Raw genomic sequence first — 24655 nt, 5'->3', positions numbered from 1 at the left:
TTATACTTTCCTGGGCCCGAGACCTAGACTGTAAACCCTTGTACACCTTGGGGGCTCGATAAGTGTTTGCTGCTAATGAAAATATATTCTCCCACAGAGGCTAGATGAGACATGGGAAGCAACTTTAATGTCCCACGCCAAATTGGACTGATGGCTATTTCCACCTGCGGAACTGTGGGAAGGGGCCTGATACTGTGTGGAAGGAGGGTCACACTCTGTCAGCAGGGTCTTCCACGTGTGTGTGTATGTGTGTGTGGCAGGCAGAGCACGGGCACTCCTATTTGCTTTTCCTGAACTGGGCCTTGCAGAAGGTCAGGGTTATCAGCTCATATGGGCTTCCGTGAGCGTAGGACTGAAGGGATTCTCTTGTGGAAGATTCTCAGGTTGCTCAGCCTCTGTGTGTGCTTCCTGTGAATGTTCTGCGTGCCAGAGGAAAGACGGGCAAAATGAGAGGAGACACCCTTCTTAAAGCACCAGTCTCTGGCTTCACTTTGCCTTGTGGCGAATGCAGAAAAGAAAATGCTGCAGGACACCCTTTGCTCACTCAGCCTCTCGGGATGGAGCCTAAGCCAGGAAAACTGGCCTCCCTTCCTGAACTATAATGCTGGGCTATGGGAAGCTTTTAACATCCTAGCTTTAGATGGACAACTATCTGAGAAAGGGCAAAAGAGAGGGGAATACCTTTGAATGACATCTGAAAACTGTAGAACTGTAGTTACAAAAAAATAATGAAGAAATGGGGCACCTGGGTGGCTCGGTAGGTTAAGTGTCTGACTCTTGGTTTCAGCTCAGGTCAGGATCTCAGGGCTCCTGGGATCGAGTCCCATGTTGGGCTCTGCACTGACAGCATGGAGCCTGCTTGGGATTCTCTCTCTCCCTCTCTCTCTGCCCCTTCCCTTCTCGTGCTCTCACTCTCTCAAAATAAATAAACAAACTTAAAACAAAATAATGAAGAAAAATAAAAAAGGAAAAAAAAAGTCATCTATAGTTTCTTATCCCGAACAAAGTACCTTCTCTGGGCAGTTTCTTCATCCCCTCAACAAATGTTTACTTTGTGTCCATCATGAACCAGGCCCTGGGCACTGGACTAAGATAACACACAGACTATTGAGTATCTAAAAGGAAAACGTTAGATTTCTTCTTGTTGATTATGAAGGACAATGGTGGAAAGGTAGCCCCTGCAAAGACATGTCCATGTTCCAATTCCCAGAATCTGTGACTGTTACATTGTATGTTTGGGAGTGAATAAGATGTGACTAAGTTAAGGATCTTGAGAGGAGGAACCTGTTCTGGATTGTCCAGGTGGGTCTTAGGTGCAAGGATCACATTGACGCTTTATCAGAGAGAGGCAGAGGCCACCTGGAGACAGGTGCACAGAAGAGAAGAAGGTGATGTGGAGATGGGAGGAGACAAGGGTGTTGTGGTCTCAAGCCAAGGAACACTGGCAGCCCCCGAAGCTGGGAGAGCCTCCAAATGGAACCCCCCACAGAGCCTTTGGAGGGAGCACGGCCCCACTGATGCCTGATTGCAGGCTTCTGGTCTCCAGAACTGGGAGAGAATAGATCTCTGTTGTTGTAAGCCGCAAAGTTTGTGGCAACTTGTTAGGGCGGCCCTAGGAGTCTAATATACAAAATAATAGTACTCTCTGTAGAAAATGCAGACAAATCCAAAAAGAAGAAAGGTCCTAGTAATTCCACACTAAGTAATTCTGTGGTTAAGGGACACACACACACACACACACACACACACACACACACTGTGGGATTATTCTAAACACTTTTCCACATCTTATTGTCTTTTAGCATGACTTTAATGACTTGCACTCTATTCTGTCTTATGCGCATGCTATGATTAAACTGATAATCCTCATGTTAGATGTTTGGGTTGTTTCTATTGCCAAAACCAGTGCAGATCTTTTTGATGGTAGCAACTGGGGCCACGGCAGGGTCGGCACCTCTCCACTGCCCAGACTGTCGTGAGCTTCCTGAAGCTGAGCCAGGGATTGGGCAACTGGCAAGAGCCTGGGCGGGGTCGGGGGTTGGGGAGGATGTGTAGGACTGGTCAACATTACTAGCATGAGGGAGTCGCCTCAAACCCACAATAATACTTTTTTTTTTTTTAATGAATAGGATTAAGAAAAGATTTATGACCCAAGTGAGAAGAGCAGACGGGTGTTTTCAACTTTGGATTTAGAGAAAGGAAGGTAGATTTTAGATTTATGGGTGAATGTAGGTTTATGGCTAGGCAGTGATGTTGCTTGGAGTAAATGTTGGTGAGAGGCTGTCTGTTGCTTCAGCTCTGCCTCACCCCATGGGATGCAAAGCTTAACAAAGCCATTTCCTGCATGAAACACATCTCTCCCTGAAGGGGCAATGGGTGGCCACGTGGCCTTCAGAAGAATTTGGAGCTGTCATCGAACGTTCTGTATGGAAGACTGCATTACCTTTGTAATCAGGAAAAAACTATTTTGTGTTTCTTTGGTGTACAGTCACTGTCTTGGGTATTATCATGTCTCCATATTTCCATTTGGGAAGAGAGTGACCTAAATTGGAGGTGTAAATGACAAACGAGCTTAGAAAGAAGTGGTCAGAGACTGAAATTTTGACCTATGCTACCACCATGAGACCTAGGATGAACCCTGAAGACATTACGCTAAGTGAAATGATCAAGTCAGGAAACAACAAATACTGTATGATTCCACTTGTGTGGGGTCCTTCGAATAGTCAAATTTATAGAGACAGAGAGAGGAATGGTTGCCAGGGATGGTAGGAGAGGTGGGGTGAGTAGTTCTTAATTAATAAGAATTTCACTTTGGGAAGATGAAAAATGTCTGGAGATGGTTGGTGGTGATGGTCATACACCATTGGGAATATGTTTAATGCCGCTGAACTGCACACCTAAAAGTGGACAAAATGGGAAATTTTGTTCGGTATGTTACAAAAAAAAAAAAAAAAAAAGAGCTTTTTTAGGAGTCCTGGGCAAGAAGGTAGAAAAAGAACAGAGGGGAATAGGGAGAGAAACCCTGTAGACCAGAGTCATAGGACAACTACCCTAATTTACACATCAGAGATATGCTAAGCACTTTGTATGCCCATCTCATGAATTGTATAGGAGGTAGGTGATGATTTTCCTGTTTTACCCACGCAGGAACTGAGGATTAGTGAGGTCTAGTAGCTTCCCAAGGGGGCACTGTAACAGAGCTGGAATTCAAACCCAGGTGTGGTACGTCCAGAACTCACTCTCATTACATTTATGGAGTCTTGACCACTATAGGATGTGCTTTGCACATTTGTTTCACTTAATTCACATAACAACTGGGTCAGTTTGTTATTTTTGTCTCATCTTATAGACAAAGACACTGAAGACTTGGATGTTAAAAGAGGTTTGCCTAACCGTACAGATAATGAGTAGCGGAGTCTGGCTTTGAACCCACACCTTCTGGGATTTGGAACTGAAATGAGGTTTTTCTATGGCTTACTGGCTTAGACAATGCTCCAGGGTAGAGTTTCTCATCCATTCTCCTTTCAGTCTAGCTGTCTGCTGCAGCAGGAGAGGGGAAGATTGTTTGCTGTTGTTCTCTTAGATTAAAGATGGTCCCTGGCTATCTTTATAGGGTCTTTTCTCTAACTACAGAAGTTGTGCAAGTCCTAATTTGCCTGCCTTCATTACTTACCTAAGAATTCCTGATACCAATACCCTTTACTCTGAGACATTGTATTACAAAGATTTATTGACTCATCTGTCTCGTCTACCAGGTTATAGGCTCTAAGGGCTTGTGAGCTCTGATTTCTGTTTCTTTAGTGTCTACCACTGTGCTCTATACCTAGGAAGGGCCCATTAGATAGATGTATGTTGAAAGAATGAATGAAGTAAGCCAGGGGGTCAAGGAAAGATTTTTATTAACTCCTCAACATAAGACTGATCTGGTCCATTAATAAAACAATCTATGAAGAAGAGCGGTCTGCTCTTGCCCCTGACCTTGGTGTTCGCCTCTATTTATCTGAGAGATATTGACTGAACCCTTGCTGGGTGGGCTGGGAAAGCAGAAATGAATATGATAACCCCCTGCTTTTAAGAAGCTTACAGTCTAGAAGGTGGTGCAAAATTACATATAAATCCTTAGAATAGTGGTCACAAGGTTAGCAGTGTTGAGTGTCCTGCAGAGAGATGGGATTTCTGGAGAAGGACAAGAATGGAGACAAAGTGAAGTTGTTAAGATCCCAGGCGTTTATATCCAGGCTGCTTATGAGCTGTGTGACTCTGGCAAATTACATAATCCCCTAAGGCTCAGTTTTCTCCTGTAAAAAAAAAAAAAAAAAAAAAAAAGTGTTTGTTTTTTGAATTGTGTTCCCCCACAAGGGTTGAAGTCCTAGCCCCTGTCAGTACCTGTCAGTGTGACCTTATATGGAAATAAGGTCTTTGTTGATGATCAACTTAAGGTGACGTCATTGGGCTGGGTCCTAATCCAAAATGACCAGTGTAGTTATAAAAAGGGTAAGTTTGGCCTCAGACACAGGCACATCCAGAGGGAAGGCGATACGAAGACACAAGAGAATGTTACCGACAAGCCAAGGAATGCCTGGAGCTACCAGAAGTTACAACAGATTCTCCCTCTGAGCCCTCAGAAGGAACTAATCTGTTCAACATCTTGATTTTGGACTTCTGGCCTCCAGAACTGTAAGATAATAAATTTCTGTTGTTGAAGTCACCCAGTTTGTGGTACTGTGTTATGGTAACCTTAGGAAACTAATTCGGGGCAGTAATAGTGCTTATCTCATGGAGATGTGAGGATTAGATGAGACATAAGCAAAGGGCTTAGCACAGTTCTTGGTACATAGTAAGTGGTTGATGATTGTGGGTAGGACGAACACCCTTGATGTGGGGGCAATCGAACAACGCCTCAGAGGGGCGATGGCATTTGCCTTAAGGCTTGAAGGCTGGGTAGGGTGTGGGCATTGAGAAGGTGTAGGAAGAGGGATTCATGGAACTGTCATTTGCAGTGACATCTCGGCCCCAGAGAAGACTTAGGCTGAGCCCTGAGGTTCTTGCCTTCTGGCCCAGGGGCAAGTAACCGTTGGGGAATGTGGATGATTCCTGTTATTTTTACATTCCTTGTCTTTTGATAACAGCCACTCAGTCTTCCTTTGGAAAAGTCACCCCTCCCCTGCTCTAATCATGGCTCTGTCCTTCCTCAGGCCAGTGAGAGGTCTCCAGCCTGCTGGGCCTCGTGAAGAGTCCAGGAGGTGGCATAAGCCCAAACAGGGCCAATCAGAGTTCTCACTAAGGATAGATATGGATGGTGAGAAAGGGAGGATCTCTGATCCTCTGGCGTGGGGAACAGTAAGGACAATGAACCTGGTGCTTCTTGGGGCTATTTTCCCTGACTGTGTTGAAGAAGCCATCTTTGGGATGAGGGAAGCAGGCTAATGTGCAAATGGAAGTAAATCTGAGAGTTGGAAAGTGATGGAGATGGATGGATTGATGGCTGGCTGGCTGGCTGGCCGGATGGATGGATGGATGGAGAGAGAGAGAGAAAGAGAGAGAGAGCAAGAGATCTGAAGGCAGTGATACAGTGTTTGAGGCCCAGGAGCCAGCATTCCTGAATCCAGAGGTCCATGGACCTTAAAGTAATGAAAACAAATACTTTTTTTCCCCCTTACACTACTTCGTGTTGGGGTTGATTGCATGCATCCAGGAGAGTCCTGGCCTTGTCATTATCTTCAGGCACCAGCCTTTCCCCAGGGCAAGCAGCTCCTGGGTATGAACTTTCAAGAGGGTGATGTAGGTGGTCATGGTGGTGACAGTGGTGCCTGTTACAGCCTAGTGGGTCACAGAGGCCAACACGGGCCTCCAGTGCAATTTCACATCAAGATTGGCTTCCGTCTGTGACGGAAATCCACTGTGGGAGTAAGGCTAGTCCTGCTCTGAAAGAATTTCAGAGATTTTAAGAAGGCAGAAGCCTTACTTCTCACATCGAATGGAGAATTCCAAGAGTGTGAGTTGAGAGACCTTCAGAACCATTGGAATGGGTGTGGAGAGGCATCCCTTTTCTCTTAAGGTGCCAAGGAGCTAGATCTTCTTGGCATTTCCACTCAAGCTTAATTTCTAGTCCTCCTCGTGTGTCCACCTCAGTGCTGATTTAGTTGTTTTTCTCATCCACAGGGATCACAAGAAGCTCTGGGGTCCAGATTTTACACGGTCGCCCGTCACCCAACCACGTGTGCAAATACTTGTATGCAGCTAGAACTCGAGTTTGTCCAAAGACCAATCATCTCTGAATGTCTTCTGCTAAGAATTTAATATACATATTTCTATTTAGCCCTCTAGTTTAAAGGTGAGTTGTTAGTATGCGAGGTTCCTGATAGAATTGAACACTTTCAAAATTTTATTTTTCAGTAACTAGTTAACGTGGGAACACATAATGTGTACTAAATTGTAGAGTTACACTTATGTGTATCAGTTTTGTGCCAGGAGGGTTGAGGGAATGGTGGGTACATCATGGCTGCTTTTCACCCATTGAAAGTGCTATGCTCCAAGCCTTCTTGGGAGAATTAAGACTATAAAGCTGACATAGGCCAGGTGGCACAGGAACACATAGTGAACATTTGTAAGCTTATGGCAATGACTACCATAGTGTCTTTACAAACTGGTTTTGACCACATGTTCATAAAAATCCTAGTTACTGACTGAGGGCAATCAGTGGGTTCTGCCCTTTTATTGTCTACTCAAACCAGATACATTGTTTATGGCTAGAATGGTGCCCAGCACAGTGTAGGCCCTCATTAAGTAGCTGGTGGATTCTTTAATGGGTATTGGTAGTGAACTCTGTTTCTCTTCTCTCTCCATGTTCCAGCTCTGTTGGACTTCCCCTATTAGTTCCCAGAATGCTCTGCACTTTTTTTTACCCCTCGGGCCCTTTGCACATGCTAGTCCCCCTGCCTAGAACACTGTGCACTCATCCAGCAAGTATTTATTGAGTGATAATTATGTGTTAGGTAGGCATTTGTACAGGTCCTGGGGCTCCCACAGTGAACGAGACGATGGAGCCTGTGTCGTAGCTGGGGGAGACTGACGATAAAGAAAAATCAGTACATATATATTATATCAGCTGAAGAAAAGATCTGCAGAGAAAAATAAAGCTGGGAAAGAGGAAATTGTGTCTATGTGGGTAGGGGCTGTTGTTGCACATTTTAAAGAGAAAGTGACAGCTGGCCAACTAACTGCCACACCTCCTTCAGGCCCTCTCTGCACCCCTAGACTACGTGAACACTCCTTGTTTCCGGTTTCCAGAGCATGTGTGCTTCCTTTGTCATTACACTCTTTATAACTACAGTTGTTTTATGGAAACTTTTTCCCTGCTGGATTGGGCTTCACAAAACTGGGGCCATGTCGTCTTATTTACCACTCTGTTGCTGCCCTCGGGGACGGCCTTGCCCGTGACAGACATTCCATGGCTATTTACTGGGTGAACAGATGAGGGAAAATAGGACATCACTTAGAAAACATCCTATGTTTTCCTGCTTGCTATGTGTACAGTAGAAATAATGTATTGGCTCTTTGGCTGGTGTACATATTAGGAGCTTTGGAAAGCAAAGTATCAAATAATTAAGTGAGCCTAAAATTAGTGTAGAGCAGGGCTTCTCAAACCTGAATGGGCACACTAGCCACCTACAGACCGTACTTTCCAGAGATGGCTGGACAGCACATCCCAGCCCACGTGGTCTTCTTATGGTAACATTGACATTTCTCCCATTGAGACATGGGGTCTCTTTCTCTCCCTTCCAGTCTGGGTGGAACCATGACCAGAGGAAGTGACCCTATGTGACTTTTTGAAACGTCTACTTTTGGAAATCATGCTGTGAAGAGATTTGATCTCAGGATCTTTCTTGGAGCTCTTGGAAAGTAATTTCCCTTTCTTATGAATGTGTAAGCCTGGAGTTGCTGAGGGTCCCTCATGTGGTAGCAAACTGCTCAAGAGTGAGACCCATATGTAGGGAAGCAGAGCTGACACGGAGAGACCAAATCTTGATGATTGTCTGAGCTGCATGATCTGGATATACCTGAAGTCCCCTTAGAGTTTTCAGTTAGAAAAGCCAATAATCCCCTTCCTTTTTTTTTTTTTTTTTTAACTACTTCAAGTTGGGTTTGTGTCACCTGCATCAGATGAGGGGTGCCTGGGTGGCTCGGTCGGTTAAGCGTCTGACTTCGGCTCAGGTCATGAACTCGCGGTTTGTGAGTTTGAGCCCCAAGTCGGGCTCTGTGCTGACAGCTTGGAGCCTGGAGCCTGCTTCGGATTCTGTGTCTCTCTCTGCCCCTTCCCCACCCCCCCAAAAACCAAATAAACATCAAAAAAATCTTTTTAAAAAAAGACGATTCATGATGAATATGAAGTCATGCCAATATCCTTGGCAACACAGAGTCTATAAACCTAGCTTTTGAAAACTATTTAGCACTATAAAAAAACAAGGATATTGCTGTTCCTACTTCCCTAAGAATATCCTCGAGGAGCCATATCCATCAATTACTATTAATGAGCACATCCCAAATTCCGGCCCTTTGATGATCTGGGCACCCTCGTCAGGTATTTCTGCCCTCTTCCCTCCATGACCCCTGCAGTTTCCCAGGCTACCCTGACTCCAAGATAACCTACACCTGTTCTCAGCATGTCCTGCGGAGACCCAAGCGAACCCCTTGGAGATTCTGAATGATTCATCTTGAACAGAACCCTGGGTTTGCCTGGGACTCTCAGGGGAGCCGTGTGAGAAACTCTAAAATACACATGAATGAGTAAATCGGGACTGAGTGCCAATTTGGAGCGATTAAAGGATCCCGTGAAAGCTGAACCCCTGGAGAGATGTACATGCTTCTGTTGTATAATCCCGTAAGTGCAAAGGGGCATAGGGGTAGCCTCTTTTGATGGAGCGCCTGTGCACACCCACTCTTGCCCCTTGGGTCCTTGGCACCCGCAGAGCTCCTGTCATCACGGAGGCCAGCCCCGGGCTCTCTCCTATCACCCTGGGAGTGTCTTCTAAAGAATTCCTCCAGAGCCGTGGTTCTGGGCTGCGCTGATTACTCCTAGTAAGTTTAGCCCTGGCCCCTGGCTCTTCACGGCAGGAATGAGTTGCCAGAAGGGTCACATTCTTCCTCTGAGGCAGTTCACCGTCCTTTCTTTTAGGAGGAGGTGGTGATGTGTTCTTCCCTACGTGCCGCTCCTCTCTCGCTAAATCTCCATCTAACCTCAAGACTCTCAGATGCCACCTTATCTGGGAATCCATCCCGGGCCCTCCTTTTTCACTCAGGCCTGTCTAGCTTCTGCAGCCTTAGAGCTTCCGGGACTCGTTATACGGGCGTCGTTAATGAAGTTTTTGGCACAATGTCTGGTACAGTGCTTCGGTGGTGATGATCCGGGATTCAGAACAGCTTCTTCAACTCCCCTCTTTCCCGGACGGCGTCTAAAACTGTCCAGCGGGCTGTGTTGTAACCCCACGGGCTCCAGCCGATGGGAAGTCAGGATCTCACCTCCCTCACTTCTGGAGAGCTGGGTGGCTAAACCCTGGAGCCCTGAGACCTGCTCCGTCCCTTGGTAGCTCGCTTCTCATTACCTCACTTTTCTTATCTGGACAATGGGGATCACGATGAGTTCTACTCCTCAGCATTGTCATGAAGAGTAAATAAAATATCCAGGTACAGCTAAGTTTCATAGAGTGCTGGGCACATAAGAACTCAGTAATGCCATGGCTCCTATAACATAATCAATGAAAATCTATTGAATATCGAATAGAAGACAGGGCAGAGTTTTAGGTTCCAGCTCTGGGCCTCACGTGGAATTGACTTCTCGGTGACTCGAGGTGGTGTCCAGACCTTGCTGTGTGTGACCCGTTGCATGTGTTCATCCGCTCAGCAGCTGTTCACTGCCTGGCTGCTCTGTGTCTACCATATATAAGCCACAGCTCCCATAGTGGCGTTGTGGGAATCGGGAGTGAGGCCAGGAAAATATTTTGCAGTTTTGGCCGAATGATGGGTTAGCATTCTAGACTGTTTATTGCTTCCCTAGAATTTGCTTTGCCAGCTCCCAGCCCTGTGGTCAGGGGCAAGAGGTCTTTACTTACTTTAAGAGAAAGCCGAGGGTGAAAATAATACTCCTGTTTCTGCTGTTTCTGAAACAGAGGAACCGTAAAGGAGGCTTCAGAGAAAAGTGTGTGCGTTCAGACAATGCTTTCTGGCTGGTAAGGAATGAAACCACAAGGATTAGGAGGCACATTGCACTTAAAAAAAAAAAAAAAACAGGAGCAGGCAAAGGACTTAACTCTATATGTACTGGGGTGAAGTTCAATGTTTGTAATCTAGTCTTTGGCTATTGTAGTATAGTGTTCAGTAAATATGCATATATATTTAGCATGTATTATGTTTAGAATTCAGCACCGTTTGCCTGACTTTAGATGGAGGGGCGTTTGTTATATGTAATACTTTGACCGTACAGTAGTATTCTGTAAACAGAACTTTCCCCCTTAAATTCTTTCTGCCCCTTAGATTCTGCCCAAATATTTAATGGCAAATATCATATAAAACTCTGGCAGGCTGGGGTACCTGGCTGGCTCAGTCAGTAGAGCATACAACTCTTGATCCTGGGGTCATGGGTTTGAGCCCCACGTTCAGCATAAAACAACAACAACAGCAGCAACAATAACAACAAAGAACTCTGGCAGGCTGTGGTTCAATGCGCTGACCGTTGGTCTGATGGTCGTTATCAATGTTGATTGCTTACAATTCTCTATCAAATCTGAATGCTGTTGGCCTTTTAGGTAGAATGACTATTCTTTTTTGCTGGAGTGTCCATTGCATTCCCACTAAAAGTCAGTAACGGCCTCCAGTTGTTACAACTGAAAATGTCTCCCCCCATTTCCAAAAGCCCCGTAGGGGGACTGTGCCGCCCCCCATTGAGAACCACTAGATCGCATAGCATCTTGTTTAATGATTGCACGGAATTGAGTTCAGAACTTTCCCCACTAGACTCGAAGCTTCATGAACGCTGCACAGACCCATGTCAGGTATTAATCTCTGATGGTTTTTTTTCTGGTGCTTAGAACAGGGCTTGACCCTTAGTGGGTTCTCGATAGATACTGTGCTGGGATGATGGCAATGCCATATAGTACACTATTAATTTTGCAGAACTTAGTCAAACTGCATTGCAGAGTTTTTTGTAAGCAAGGATGATATTCAAAATATTTAACAAATAGGGGCACCTGAGAGGCTCGGTCGATTAAGTGTCTGACTTCCGCTTAGGTTATGATCTCATGTCTCACAGGTTTGAGCCCTGAGTCGGGCTCTGTGCTGACAGCTCGGAGTCTGGAGCCTGCTTCTGATTCTGTGTTTCCTTCTCTCTCTGCGCCTCCCCCGCTTATGCTCTCTTTCAAAAATAAAGAAATAAACATTAGAAAAAATATTTAACGAATAGTATTGCACACGCTCTGACCAATAAGAACTTATTGGAGAGTCTGGAGGCCCCCTTGCTGGCACAGGAACCTTTAGTTGCTGGCTCATGGGACAGTCCAGAGGGTCCCAGGAATAGGAGACAGGGAGTGAGGTGATAGGAGGGGACAGTGTCAAATTTTAACAGCCAGCAAGGCAAAACGAGAAGATGCTTCTGAATATCATCAGAATGGCTATCGTGTAGAGTGCAGCATACAGAACGTTTTCAGGATACCCCGGGAGCTATTCATCCGTTGACCAGATATTGTGAAATATCTGTACAAAAGTCCTCTGGCTTCCAGGCTTTCTCTACTTTTTCCCCCAGAAGTCTCTCTTCATTTTGTTCAGTCAATGCCAGACCAGATTGTTCAAGAAAAGCCTGAGAAAGAACATGGGGGTGCCTCCTGTATTTCATGCCCATAACCCACAGGCAAATGCGTGTTCCTCGGGAGCCTGGCAAGATTCCCTATGTTAGCAGTGCCTTCCCACCCACCTGGCTCCTGCGGCTGAGGCCCTAACCCTTTTTTCCAGGTGAGCCTCGTAGTCTTCTAAGTCTCTAGAATTTGGCTCAGCAGTTGACTGTGTAGGAAGGACAGTGACGAAGTTTTGGATTCTGGGACACCTGGGTTTTAGTCCCGCCTCTTCCCTTACCGGGTGGGTGATTGTAGGCAAAGACAAAAAAAAAAAAAAAATCCACACTCTGCGTTGGGTGCCTGTGGACAAATCACGTATCCCCTCTGTTTCATTTACTGTAAAATGAAGGATCCACACTGGCTGCTCTCTAGAACTCTCCCTGCTGAGTCGTTAGATCCCCTGGGTTGTGGAGGTGGAAGGCATGTCCTTGTGTGGATCCCAGGCCCACTGCTCTGGCCTCACTTGTGTGGCAGGGACCTGGGGGCCCGTGCATGGGATCCAGGCTCTGTCTGCCCTCTCTTGGCTTGGGCCAGAGGGCCTCCAGCCCTAGAGCTTAGCTCTGAGGTTCTCCCACTGGAAACGACGGCCACGACCGCTTCCTCCTCCGTGTCCTCCCTTGCACCCCTCTCTCCTCCTCCCTCACTTTCCTAAGCTGTTGCTCTTTCTCTGTTCTCTCTCTTCTTCTCCATCCTTGGGGGACCTCATCCCCTCACCTGCTTCAACTTCAAGGAAACCAAAACGCTAAGGCCCCCTGCCCTGTCGTCAAACTGGGTCCTTGGGAAGTTCCTTAACCTCTGTTTGACTCAATTTCCTCATTTAAAAATGTGATAGTCCTTCCCACCTCAAAGGGTCGTTGGGACCGTTCAGTGAGACTGTACGTGTGAAATACTACAGCAGTGTCTGGTCAATGAGACTTGAGCCTCCTTCGTTAGTATTTCCCTTTTCCCTGCAGCAAGTTGACTTGGCTCATGGCATACATATGGGTGTGCTATGATTAATCTGCCCTGGAAAGTTTGCATTCTCTTTCCTTCGAGCATTAAAGTGTGTGAGTAACCTACTTGCTGAGCTTTCTTTTTTCATGCAGCCTCTTGCCGTTCCCATTCCTTCCTGTAAACACACACATTCTTCAGCTTGATTAAACTATTTGGAGTTCCAAGGCTCACTAGACTTTCTCATTTTTCCTTGTCTCTGTATCTGGCCAGCATGCTCTTTCCCCAATCTATCTTTTTTTGTCTTTGGTAGTGGTGGGACAGATTGACCTCTTATGAGTAGATGCTTCAGGAATTGGCTCACACGCCACCTCCTCCAGGAAGACTTCCCTGGTTGCTGCCACTCCCCAAGGTAGAGTTAAGTGGTTTTTCGGTTGTGGTTTTTAGAGACTGTTGTCACAGGGCTTACACCATGGCAGTACCATTATTTCTGTTTACTTGTCTCTCTTTTTAAACTGGCAAGTCCTTGAAGGCAGGAACTTGGCTGTATCTATCTTTTTATCCTCAGCACCCAGCCTTTTTATTTTCTTTCTTTCTTTCTTTCTTTTTTTCTTTTTTTGGAATCTAATATGTGCTTAGTAAATGTTATATGAATGAATGAAGAGGATGGGAAAAGACGTCCTAAGAACTCACTAGAAAAGTCGCAAAGTCATTGTACTAAAGGAGATTCATTTTACTAAGAGGAACACTTCTCTGTTCCTGTTTCTTTTTAGATATATGTGCCTACTTTGGGCACAATTATAATAATTTTGATTTTTAGAAAGTCCATAGCTGGTAGAAAGAACAGACTAGAAGGAATGGAGGTAAGGTGTTAGAGACAAGGATCCTGAAACACCTGATCCTCTGATAGTGACAGGCACAGAAAAAGTACAAAACACACAACTGGGCACCTGAGCCCAGCTTTAAGCCGCACAGAATATTCCTACACAGCCCAACAACTGACATTCAAAAGGGATGGCCTGAGTTACTGAAGGTTTAAATTATACTTTGAAGAGTCTGCTTAAGAAAACAAAGCTCTAAAACCGATTGAATTTTTCGTGGAATAAGTTTCAGTCACCGGGAAACGGCATGGGACTGTTCAGTCATTAGGATGCTACTTGGACATTTTAAGACGGAAACTATGTTGTGGGTCTGGAGACGGTTCTGCAATCTCGTAACGACTTTCGCCAATACACAACAGAATGGTAAGTAAAAGATGTCTTTAGGACCTGGCTTGTTGAACTCATATGGAGCCCTGGGAGGTTGTTGGCATTCTTTTGAATATTGATGCTGAGATGGGGGAGTACAGGAGCTTCCCTCCCTCTCTTGTCATCATCAGCCTCCTATTTTCTATGCAACAGGCTGGGTGTAGGATTTTGTTTGAAGGAAAGCATCCTCAGCTAAAACATGCAGTAAGCATGTTCTTACAGGAGCATGCATCCAGATATAAGTTCTTAGGAGGCAGTGATTATGAGCATCGTCTGAATGAGTTCAGGTCTGGGTGTCTGGGCTTCACCTCTCCATACCTCGGTTTACTCCTTTGTAAAATGTGGATAATTATAGCCCCCGTGTCACTGAGCTGTTGTGAGAATTAAACTTGTTAAAATAGGTAAGGCGCTTAGAAAAATGCTTGGCATATAAGAAATCTATTTTGCTATTTGCTATTCAGGTAGCCCCTTCATCAAGCCTGCCTCGTAAGGGGTGAGGCAAAGCTTTGAAAGCCAGTGCTCTCTGAGCCTTGAAGAATGTAGGGAGGGGCAGGGCATTTGAGTCTAAGAGCAAGGGAAGGAGGGGGAAAGATCACACGTTCGGGCCCTGGGTCGGGACCTCGCATACACGAGAGGAACACTACGTGGCAAATATGTTATTACTAAGCAGTGGCTCAGGTCAGGCAGCGTGCAAGGTGAGAGGGAGGGGACAGAGCACAGCTTCGGGGAGAAGGGGAAGTAGCTTGAGCCATGTGTGGGCTCCCAATCTGTCTGCCTCGCTCACGAACTGGAACTAATTTCAACTGGCGTCTTTGGATCTGGGTTTTAGAAAGCTACTCTGGGAAGTGCTGTGGAGGTTAGAGAGTTGGAAGGAGAGGAGAAGGACAGAGTCAATGGCTGTTTCAGAGAAAAAACACCCAGGGTGGGGTGGGAGGCACGGGAGAGGACAAAGATGATTCCAGAGTTTCCTGGTTTGGGCAACTGGGTGGATATGATGCTGTTCATCAAGATAGAGAAGGCAGGAGGAAGAGCAGGTTTGGGTGGGGGAGGTAATGAGTTCATTTCTGGGACAGGCTGAATTTGAGGTGCCTAAGGGAAGTTGAGGCGGAGATACCCAGTAGGCAGTCGGGTCTGGAGCTCAGCTAGGAAGGGCAGGGCCAGAGATACGGATCCCAAGTTGTGAACTTATAAATGAGAGTTAGAACTTTGGGAGCGGTTGAGTTCACTCAGGGAAGAAGCGTGAAGTGTTAGAAGAACAAGAATGGAATGGCAAGGTCATCAATGGCTGGGGGTGGGGCTGAGGAAGGGGTCGGCACGAGAGACCAGGAGGGGCTGCCCATGTGAGCCAAGTCCTTGGCTTGAGCAGGTAGGATGCACAGCAGCCTTCAGTGGGGCCCTTCCCAGGCCTTGGCTGCCCTGATAACTTAAACAAAAAGCATTATTGCTCTCAAAGGGCAAGAAGGGATTTGTGATCTTGAAATCAGTGTGCTTTGGAGCTGAATCTCAGAGATTTGATGATCCAGTGGTGTGTGTGTGTGTGTGTGTGTGTGTGTGTGTGTGTGTGTGTATTTTGTTAAGTTTTCAAGATGACAACCTTTAGAACAAAATGAAACCTGTTCCAAATCCCAAGAGATGATAGAGTGATCAACAGAGGTCTTGTCATTGAGGCTGGGGCTGGGTGGCTTCTCTCTAATGTCTTAGGGCAGCATACGCACATTCATCCCACATATATTACTTAGGTACCAAGTATATGGCAGTCCCTGTGCTCAGCTCTGGATAGAGCTGTGGCCAAAACAGTTTCTGCCCCTGGGGCTAACTGGTTCTCAATCTTGGCTGGACCTTAACATCATATGGGGAGTATTGAAAAATTCCCCCATGCCTAGGTTGTGCCTCATTCCAGAGAACTCAAAAATCCTTGGCAATGCAGCCAAGTGGAAGTAGCTTTAAAAACTCTGCAGACTTGGGGGTCCCTGGGTGGCTCAGTTGGTTAAGCGTCTGACTTCGACTCAGATCTCACGGTTCATGAGTTCGAGTCCTGCGTCGGGCTCGATGCTGACAGCTCAGAGCCTGGAGCCTGCTTTGGATTCTGTGTCTCCCTCTCTTTCTGTTCCTCCCCTGCTCTCACTGTCTCTCTCTCTCTCTCTCTCTCAAAAATAAATAAAGATTAAAAAATAAATAAAATGAAAAAACCTCTGCAGATGATTTCAATGTGTAGCTACAGCTGAGAACCAGCTGAGTGTAGATAATCTAGTGCACCCAAGTATTTCCACGGAACCCCAATGGCAGACTCTTGACTCAGTCCAGTTGCCTTAATTTATCCCTGAGGGGCCAGGAGTTGAGTTGGCCAAGGTGGCCCATGAAGGGCCTGGGCTGAGAGCTCCTGTACCTCACTCCTCAGCCAAGGAAGAGTCTTGCACACCGGTATGGCCTCGGCCTGATCTGTGCTGTGGCCCTTAACCTGGCTGGCCACCCAGCTTTGATGTTTAAGTAGAACTCTGGTGAATGATTTGCATTGTTCTCTCTTTTCACCAGGGCTGTCTTCTTTCTCTGTGAAAAACCAGTTGAATTCTTTGTCTAAATGGGGTATTCATTCAGAGGACACACAATGGACCTCTTTCACTCGCAACTAAATCTCTAGTAACAGAGACCAAGGGCCTGCCAGCAACGTCCTTGTGAAACCCGTCCCCGTGCGCCCGGCTTCTGGAAATGAACCGTGAGCACTGCCGTTTGGAGAAACAGGGGCCCCACATTGTGTAGGGGGTGGGGCTGAGAGCCACAGACTGCTCTGACGCTGCGGGCAGGTCTCCGAGCTCGCACTGGGGAGCCCTGGAGTTGCTCCCCACAAGGGCAACCAAGCCCTTTTCTCGGTGGGACCCCCAAAAGCATCAGTCTGGCAATCACTGTTTAAGCCTGGAAGGGCAGCTGTGTGACTTTGGGTTACTGGCGTGACCTCTCTGAGCCTGAGTTTCAGGCCGAAACATGGGGGAATAGGATTATCGTGAGGATTAAATGACATAATATGTGCAAAATGTGGGGCACCTACGGTTATCTGTCATGTCCTAAATTAAGGCCCTTTGATATATAATGCAAAATTGAACCCAAAGAACTAAAGCAGCAAATGAGCTGTTGTGGCTTGTCATCCCTCAATTATAAATGAGGATACTGAAGCCCAGGGAATGGAAGAAACGTGTCCAATGTTGCACAGTCATCAAAGGAGATGGACTTTGAACTCGGGCCTCCCACAGTAAGAGGGCAAGAGTGGATTAGCTATTACTATTTTCTGGATGTTGCTTTGGATTCAGACAGGAGGAGAGAAGGTGTGGGGAGTGGGGAAGAATTTTCTTATTACTTTGGAGGATGTATTCAGAGCCATGACACTTAAGCCAGACGCTGCAGAGTTTCATCCTGGGAACAGAGGAAAGGGAGCCAGTTTCTGCTGGGACCAACTAGGTGCTAGGCAGCACACGAACCCTTTTTGGGGACACTTGTACATTATTTAACGCGCAGGAATAAATCTGCAAGGGAGGTGGTAGGGATTTTTATCCCTAATTTGGGGTTGGGGGGGAGGGTTCAGAAGCTCAGAGAAGTTAAGCAACACGCCCAATGTCACAGAGTCAGTGTTGAAGCCTGACTTTGAACCAGAGTCTGTCTGGCCTGAGATGCACCTGCTGCTTTGCTTTTGCTGAGTGTATCCTGTTGACCTTGAGAAATGAGGTCTTCTCCATGTCTTCAGTTTACTCTCTCACTTTGTAGGGATCTCGTCTCCATTTCCTAGGTCCTGAACAATTAGAGAGGGTGGTTTCCTAGGCTGTTTGCTTGGCAGCCACGTCGGGAGGAGAGTGGCAGTGATACTAAAATTAATAATAATAAGAATAATAACAACAATAATTATCACATTGAGCACTGTGTCCCAAGCACTCCATGTGTTCCAGACACAGTTGCAAGAACTCAACAGACCTTACCTCAGTGTAATCCGCACAACACTCCTGTACAGTTGGGATTATCACTCTTCCTGTTTCTGCAGATGGGAAACTGGCACAGATCAGTCCAGCAACTTGCCTAAGGTCACACAGCTAGTCACCGTGGACCTGGGATTTGAACCATGCGGTCGGACCCAGAAGCTACTTGGCAGAACTTGCTGGAAGCAGACGTGGTCTTTGTGCCTCCTGACCTGGCTTCCGGTTGGCAGCTGACACAAGAGGTGTTCCATGGGGGAACGTTCCCTGGGGAATGACTCTCCTGTCACTTCGTCTTGAGGAAGGAGTTGTTCCTGGTATGTGGAGTTTCACTGATGTTGAGAGGGTGCTTACTCTTTCCGCCTGTAGATTTCCTCGGATTGGTCTTTGTTTAACTTGGCCCTACATACTCACCCAGCTGGGCTCTCAGGCCCTCCTTTAATGAGGCGGAGGCTCCCTTTGCAGGAGGTCAGGCTCCTGTGCCTTCTTGCCTTGTCCTCTGGCCACACTCTCCTCTGCAGGCTGCCTCTGTGTCCCCAGATCTCAGATCCAGGAGCTGGACCCAAACCCTGTCGCAGATGGCTGGAGAACCCTCGTGAGTCTCTGACCACCTGGGGCCACCAGCCCAGCTCTGGTCCTGTGGAACCTGGCCACAGTGGGCACAGCATCCCAGCGTGTCGTATCTACACCCATGCACCTGGGGCTTATATTTCAAGGAAGGGAGATTCTGGTTTTCCCCAGCAAGTTTTAATTCAATCCCCTGGCTTTCAAGAGGGTGTGAATACCGTAGCATTCTGTCCTTGCATTCTGTCCTTTGTATTCTGTAGTTAAAAAAACAAAAGATAAAAAAACCCTAAACTTTGCCTTAATAATGAAATGAGCAGCAGTGATTTATTGAGCACATACTATGTGCCAAACATTCCACAAACAGCATCTCACTTAATTCTCTTCACATTTTTGAGGGGAAGGCCTTGGTTATCTTGTTTTTATGGTTGAACAACCTGAGTGCAGAGGGATTAATTTGCTCAAGGCCACACGGTAAGCAGTGGCCAAGCTGGGATTTGAGCCCAGGTCAGTCTGACACCAAAGCTCTTAACCACTATCGGTACTACTTTCCATTTCTCTCCTTATCCATCCTCCCTTCGTCCGGAAGTCCAAAACGTTGCACGGATGGGTGAGAACTTGGACGATTTGAGTGACTAGAGGAGCTGTTCCAGTGGCTCTTTTCTCCCTGCCCACACGGTGTGCCTGTGGTTTCTTCAATCTGGGACCAAGGAGACCTTGTAGCGTTTGTCTGGGGCAGAATGTAAATGTGTCACTTGTCTTTCTCCGCTCGACAGCAACTGCTCTCTCATGTGCCAGTATGCGTGTGCATGCACGTGTTTCGCCCTTACTTGCTCCTCCTGACAGATAGCTGGTCCTGTGCCTGAAATTGATTCATTTCTAATGAAAAACAACCCGACCTGAAGATAAGAATTCACTCAAGCAAGATTGGAAGGAGAGATAATGTGGAGTATGCAATGAGTTCGTTTTAACTGGTGACTTATTCCACCTAAGAGTTCTCATGTGTCAGAAGGGAGTCCGGGTCTGGGAAAGGTATGCAGAGGAAGCTGGAAAAGCCCCTGAGTTCTGCAGGGGAGCTGGACCTTCCTACTGCAAATGCTTAGGAGCCTGGACCCTGGGCCAGGAGTGGAGGGTGGAGTGCAGTGACTGATGCAGGCCTGGGGAGGGGGGCAGGGGCTTTCATTCGCTAGTGAGTGGGCATTTCCCATGTGGGTGGCACCTGACTTTCTGGGATATTTTCTTAAGTTTGTCTCTGCATTCTGACTCTTGATTCCCCAATGGAGGAGCTAGGCGTCTGCCTTCTCAGCACCCCTGTGCATGGAGTAGAGAGTCGTGACTTAGGCTCCTTCGATGAGACACCGCTTCCCTTCCCCCACTCCCCCGAAACGGACTTTGATCTTCAGGAAGGTGGCATTGCAAAGGATCCTTTTACAGGGCCAGCAATGGTTGGGGTCCTGGCGGAGGCAGCATGTGGTCCAGGCAGGTGGTGGTGGCGGGGACATCTTTGCAGGAAGCAGGCCTGTGGTAATGCTTGATTCTTAATTGTTCTTGGTGGCAGAGCTTCCATGTCTGACTCTCTGACCCCCCAGGAGATTTGTGAGCTACCCCCAAGTCCTGTAAATTTGTGGAGGTTTGCTGAATGGCCCAGGATATAGTCTATCTTCATACATGGTCCGTGGATGCTTGAGTATTTATTCTGCTGTTGCTGGGTGAAGTGTTCTCTAAATGTCGATTGGATTCTGTTGGTTGATGGTGGTGTTGAGTTCTGTGCTCTTGTTGAGTGCTGTCTAGTTGTTCTATCAGTTATTGAGAGGGGATGTTGAAGCCTCTACCTATAATTGTGGATTTGTCTAGTTTCCCTTTCAAGGTCTAGTGATAACATTGCTTTCCATATTTTGCAGCTCCACTGTTTGGTCAGGATTCTTGTGGACTGAAGGTTTAAAATCATTATGTAATGTCCTTCTCTGTCTCTGATCATTTTCTTTGCTCTGAAATTTACTTTGTCAAATATTAATATAGCCAACTGCTTCCTCTCGATTAAAGTTGGCATGACGTATCTTCTCCCATCCTTTTAACTTTCAACCTGCCTGTATCATTATGTTGAAAGCGAGAGACCGTGTTTTTAAATCCACTCTGACGATCTGTCTCATTTAATCTTGTCTGAGAATGTCTTGATTTCTTATTTGTTGTTCTGAAGGATATTTCTGCCGGATTCTGAGCTGACAGGGTTTCCTTTATTTATTTGCTTGTTTTGTGTGTGTGTGTGTGTGTGTGTGTGTGTGTGTGTGTTGTGCTGTTTTGTTTTGTTTTGTTTTCCTCAGCATTTGAATAATGTTGTACTACTCCCTTCCCTCTTCCACAGTTTCTAATGAGGAATACACAATGATTTAATTGTTCTTCCTTTATAGATAAAGTGTTGTTTCTCTCCAGCTGCTTTAAAGATATTTTTATTTGCCTTTCGTTTTCAGAAGTTTGACCATGATGTGTCCTGGAATGGATTTTTTTTTTCACTTATCCTGTTTGGGGCTTGCCGCTCAGCTCCTTGAAACTAAGGCTTATGTCTTTTGCCAAATTTGGGAAGTTTCAGCCTTTAGTTTCTTTGAATGCTTTTCCAGCCCTGCCCTCTTTCACCTTTCCTTCTGGAACTCTGATGATGTGAATGTTAGATGTTGTTCCACAGGCCCCCGAGGCTCTGTTGAGTTTTTCATTCCAGCCTATTTTCTCTCCATTGTTCACACTGGGTTATTTCTATCAATCTACTTTCAAGTTCATTGATTTTTTTCTTTCCTCCCTCCATTCTACTGTTGAGCCCACCCAGTGAGTTTTTTATTTCAGTTATTGTATTTTTCAGTTCTAAAATTCCATTTGGTTGTCTTTTATATCTTCTATTCACCAAATGTTCTATTTCTTTGATGAAGCTTTCTATTTTTTTTCAATTGTTTCAAGCATGTCCATAATTGCACGTTGAAGCATTCGTATGATACCTGCTTGAAAATCCTTATTGGACGATGATAACGTTTCTGTCATTTTGAGATTGGTCTCTATAGATTGTCTCTTTTATATTCAAGTTGAAATTTTCTTGGTTCTTGGTGTGAACAGTTATTTTCTATTGAAACTGGACATTTTTGTTATTATGTCTGATACTCTGAATCTTGTTTACATTTTCTGCTTCAGATGACTTTTTTTGACATTGCTCTGGCAGGGGAAGGAGTCGGTGCTGCCCTGTGACTGCCAGGTGAGGTTAGAAATACAGACTCCTCAGGGACACCTGGGTGGCTTAGTCAGTTAAGCATACGACTTAGGCTCAGGTCATGATCTTGCGGTTAGTGAGTTTGAGCCCTGTGTTGGGCTCCATGCTGACAGCTCAGAATCTGGATCCTGCTTCGGATTCTGTGCCTCCCTCTCTCTCTGCCCTCCCCTGCTTGTGCTCTGTCTCTTTCTCTCTCAAAAATAAATAAACGTTAAAAAAATTTAAAAAGAAGGGGGTGCCTGGGTGGCTCAGTTGGTTAAGCGTCCGACTTCACTTCAGGTCATGATCTCATGGTTTGTAGGTTCAAGCCCTACGTCGGGCTCTATACTGACAGCTCAGAGCCTGGAGCCTGCTTTGGATTCTCTGTCTCCCTCTCTCTCTGACCCTCCCCTGCTCATGCTCTGTCTCTCTCTGTCTCAAAAATCAATAAAAACATTTAAAAAATTTAAAAAAAAATATGTTTATTTATTTTTGAGAGAGAGACAGAGTATGAGCGGGGGAGAAGCAGAGAGAGAGAGAGGGAGACACAGAATCCGAAGCTGGCTCCAGGCTCTGAGCTGTCAGCGCAGAGCCCTATGCGGGGCTCGAACTCAGGAACAGCAACATCATGACCTGAGCTGAAGTCGGACGCTTACCGACTGAGCCACCCAGATGCCCACCAAAAAAAAAAAAAATTTTTTTAATTAAAAAAAGAAAAAAGAAATGCATACTCCTCACTTGGCCTCTGTTGTTACCTGACTTGGGGAGGGATTCCTCATTCTAGGCCAGAGGTGGGAGTTCTGGTTCTCTGTTAAGGCCTTCACTGACATCACTCTGACTGGGAGGGGTAGGAGTGCCTTGTTACCGCTCATATGTGTCTTCCACTGGACACTACAGTAAAGAGAGGTGGCCTCATTGCCTCTGGGTGGTGATGAAAGTCCTGACTCTTCCCTAAGCCTTCTCTAACACCAGAGGGGAGGGAACAGAGCACCTCCATAGTTCTAGGTAGGGGTGGAAGTCCAGACTCCCCATGAGGGCTCCACTGACATCATGGGGGCATAGGTGTTGTTCCCATTTAGTGGGGGGGGGGGGGGTTAGTTTCCAGCTCCGTACTTGGCTTTCTCTGACACCACACTGGCAAGATGGTTGGGGAGCCTCATGACATTCCACAAGGGAGGAGTCTAGATTCTTCACTCTGTCTTTGCTGGCTTGGGTAAGGAGAGGCACTTTTCTCCCCATGATGTTAGTATGGAGTACAGTGGTTACTGTCTGAGAGTTTTCTGTCTTCATACCCTTTTCTGGCTAGAGAGAGGAGGCTTTTGTTGGGGCTTTTTCATGTTTGGGATCATTTGCATTTCTGGGCCACACGTTTCTTCAGCTCCCAGTCTGGGATATATGAGACAAAGAGAAAACCCAGAAAACTCACCTCCATGTCACTCCTTGGGTCCGAAGTCCCTCACCCATCTGCCTTCCTCTCCCCACCTTTGAGAATTTTCTGATGATTTTCTTTATACATAATGTCTATGGTTTTTAATTGTACTTGGTGGAAGGAAGAGAAGGAAGTATTATCTACTCCTTGTTCCCAGAGAGCAAGTCCCAACATCCTTTATTAAACTGTCTTTCTGCTGAAACTGGCCACAGTGGGCTCTGTTGTTTGCAGTGTAGAACCCTTCCCTTTGAGAAGGGCGGGGCCACAGGAGAGCTGTCCCCTTGAGTGGGAACACTGGTCTTGTCAATACGTTTTGAGAATTGGTAGTTCTCTTGTGTGTGAGTGGTTTTCCTCTGTTTTCTCCGAACCATACAGCTTGTCTTCTGAACACAAACAAAAACTTTTTCATAATTTTAAAAAAAAGTTTATTATGTTAATAATCTCTGCACCCAATATGGGACTTGAACTCATGACCCCAAGATCAAGTGTTGCATATTCTTCCGACTGAAGCAGCCAGGTGCCCCAATATAATCATATATATATATATATTATATATATTATATATTATATATATTATATATATAATATATATAGTACATATATAATTAATATATATATACTGGTTATATATATATAGGTTATATATGTATTATATATATACTAGTTATATATATATATATATATATATATAATACATATATATATATACATACACACACAGACACACACACATATAATAAAAATGTGATCACACTGCATTTTTTGCTTAGTAACCTGCTTTTTCACTTAGCCAGATACCCTGATATCTTTTTACTCAAATAAATGTAGCTTAGATCATCATTTTTTGATGGTTACATAAGGTTCCATTGCCAGAGCACAGTAATTTACATATCTGATCCCTATTGTTTCCAATTTTTTTCCACTGTAAACAATTCTGCATGGAACCTCTTTGTAGATAATCATTGGGTACTTGTCTGGTTATCTTAAACTAACCCCCTAGAAATGGAATTGCTGGGCTGTAGGGGACACACATTTTTTTAAAAAGAGCTTTTGATGCATATCTTTACTTATCCTTTCCATCTTGCTTCTAGTTGTAGGACCATTGCTTGGTTCTCATTCCCCTCAAGTTTTCTCATTCACTAACAGGCATCACCCCTTCAGTCTCCCCTCTGCTTCTCTCTGTCCACTAGTGCTAGCTTGTGGCAGGATGATATGTGACAAATCAATGCACCTATAACACCTTCCATATTCCACTTGCTTACATCCTGAGGATCTTTTACCGTTCGTGGCATGGTGGGACTTCCAAACTGAGACGGCAGTTCAACCGCTGAGGGTTCAGATGGAAGATTCCGGAAGTAGATGTGATCAGCCATTTCCTTCCCTCACCGCTGACCTCTGGTCCTTAGGGGAGAAGAAAA

General features: G+C 45.7%; 1 long non-coding RNA gene across 4 annotated transcripts in view; it reads left to right on the top strand.

Annotated features, from left to right (window-relative positions):
- The first annotated feature begins 4511 nt into the window (after positions 1-4511).
- Positions 4512-24655, top strand: part of LOC109279171 (uncharacterized) — a 56952-nt gene continuing 36808 nt past the window's right edge. For 2 of the 4 annotated variants that reach the window (XR_008421163.1, XR_002086048.2), the window contains exons 1-3: positions 4512-4677; positions 6163-6334; positions 7786-7902. This is a non-coding gene — a long non-coding RNA (uncharacterized LOC109279171). Of the gene's footprint in view, positions 4678-6162; positions 6335-7785; positions 7903-13919; positions 14057-24655 lie in introns of all 4 variants that reach the window. The other 2 variants (XR_002086049.2, XR_002086050.2) reach the window with 2 other exon arrangements.

This window comes from Panthera pardus, unplaced genomic scaffold, assembly GCF_024362965.1.
Source record: "Panthera pardus isolate Hobbes unplaced genomic scaffold, ASM2436296v1 HiC_scaffold_12, whole genome shotgun sequence".
In the NCBI taxonomy this organism is placed as follows: domain Eukaryota; kingdom Metazoa; phylum Chordata; class Mammalia; order Carnivora; family Felidae; genus Panthera; species Panthera pardus.
The sequence above is the reverse complement of the archived record's forward strand: the minus strand, read 5'-3'. Positions and strand labels throughout refer to the sequence as shown.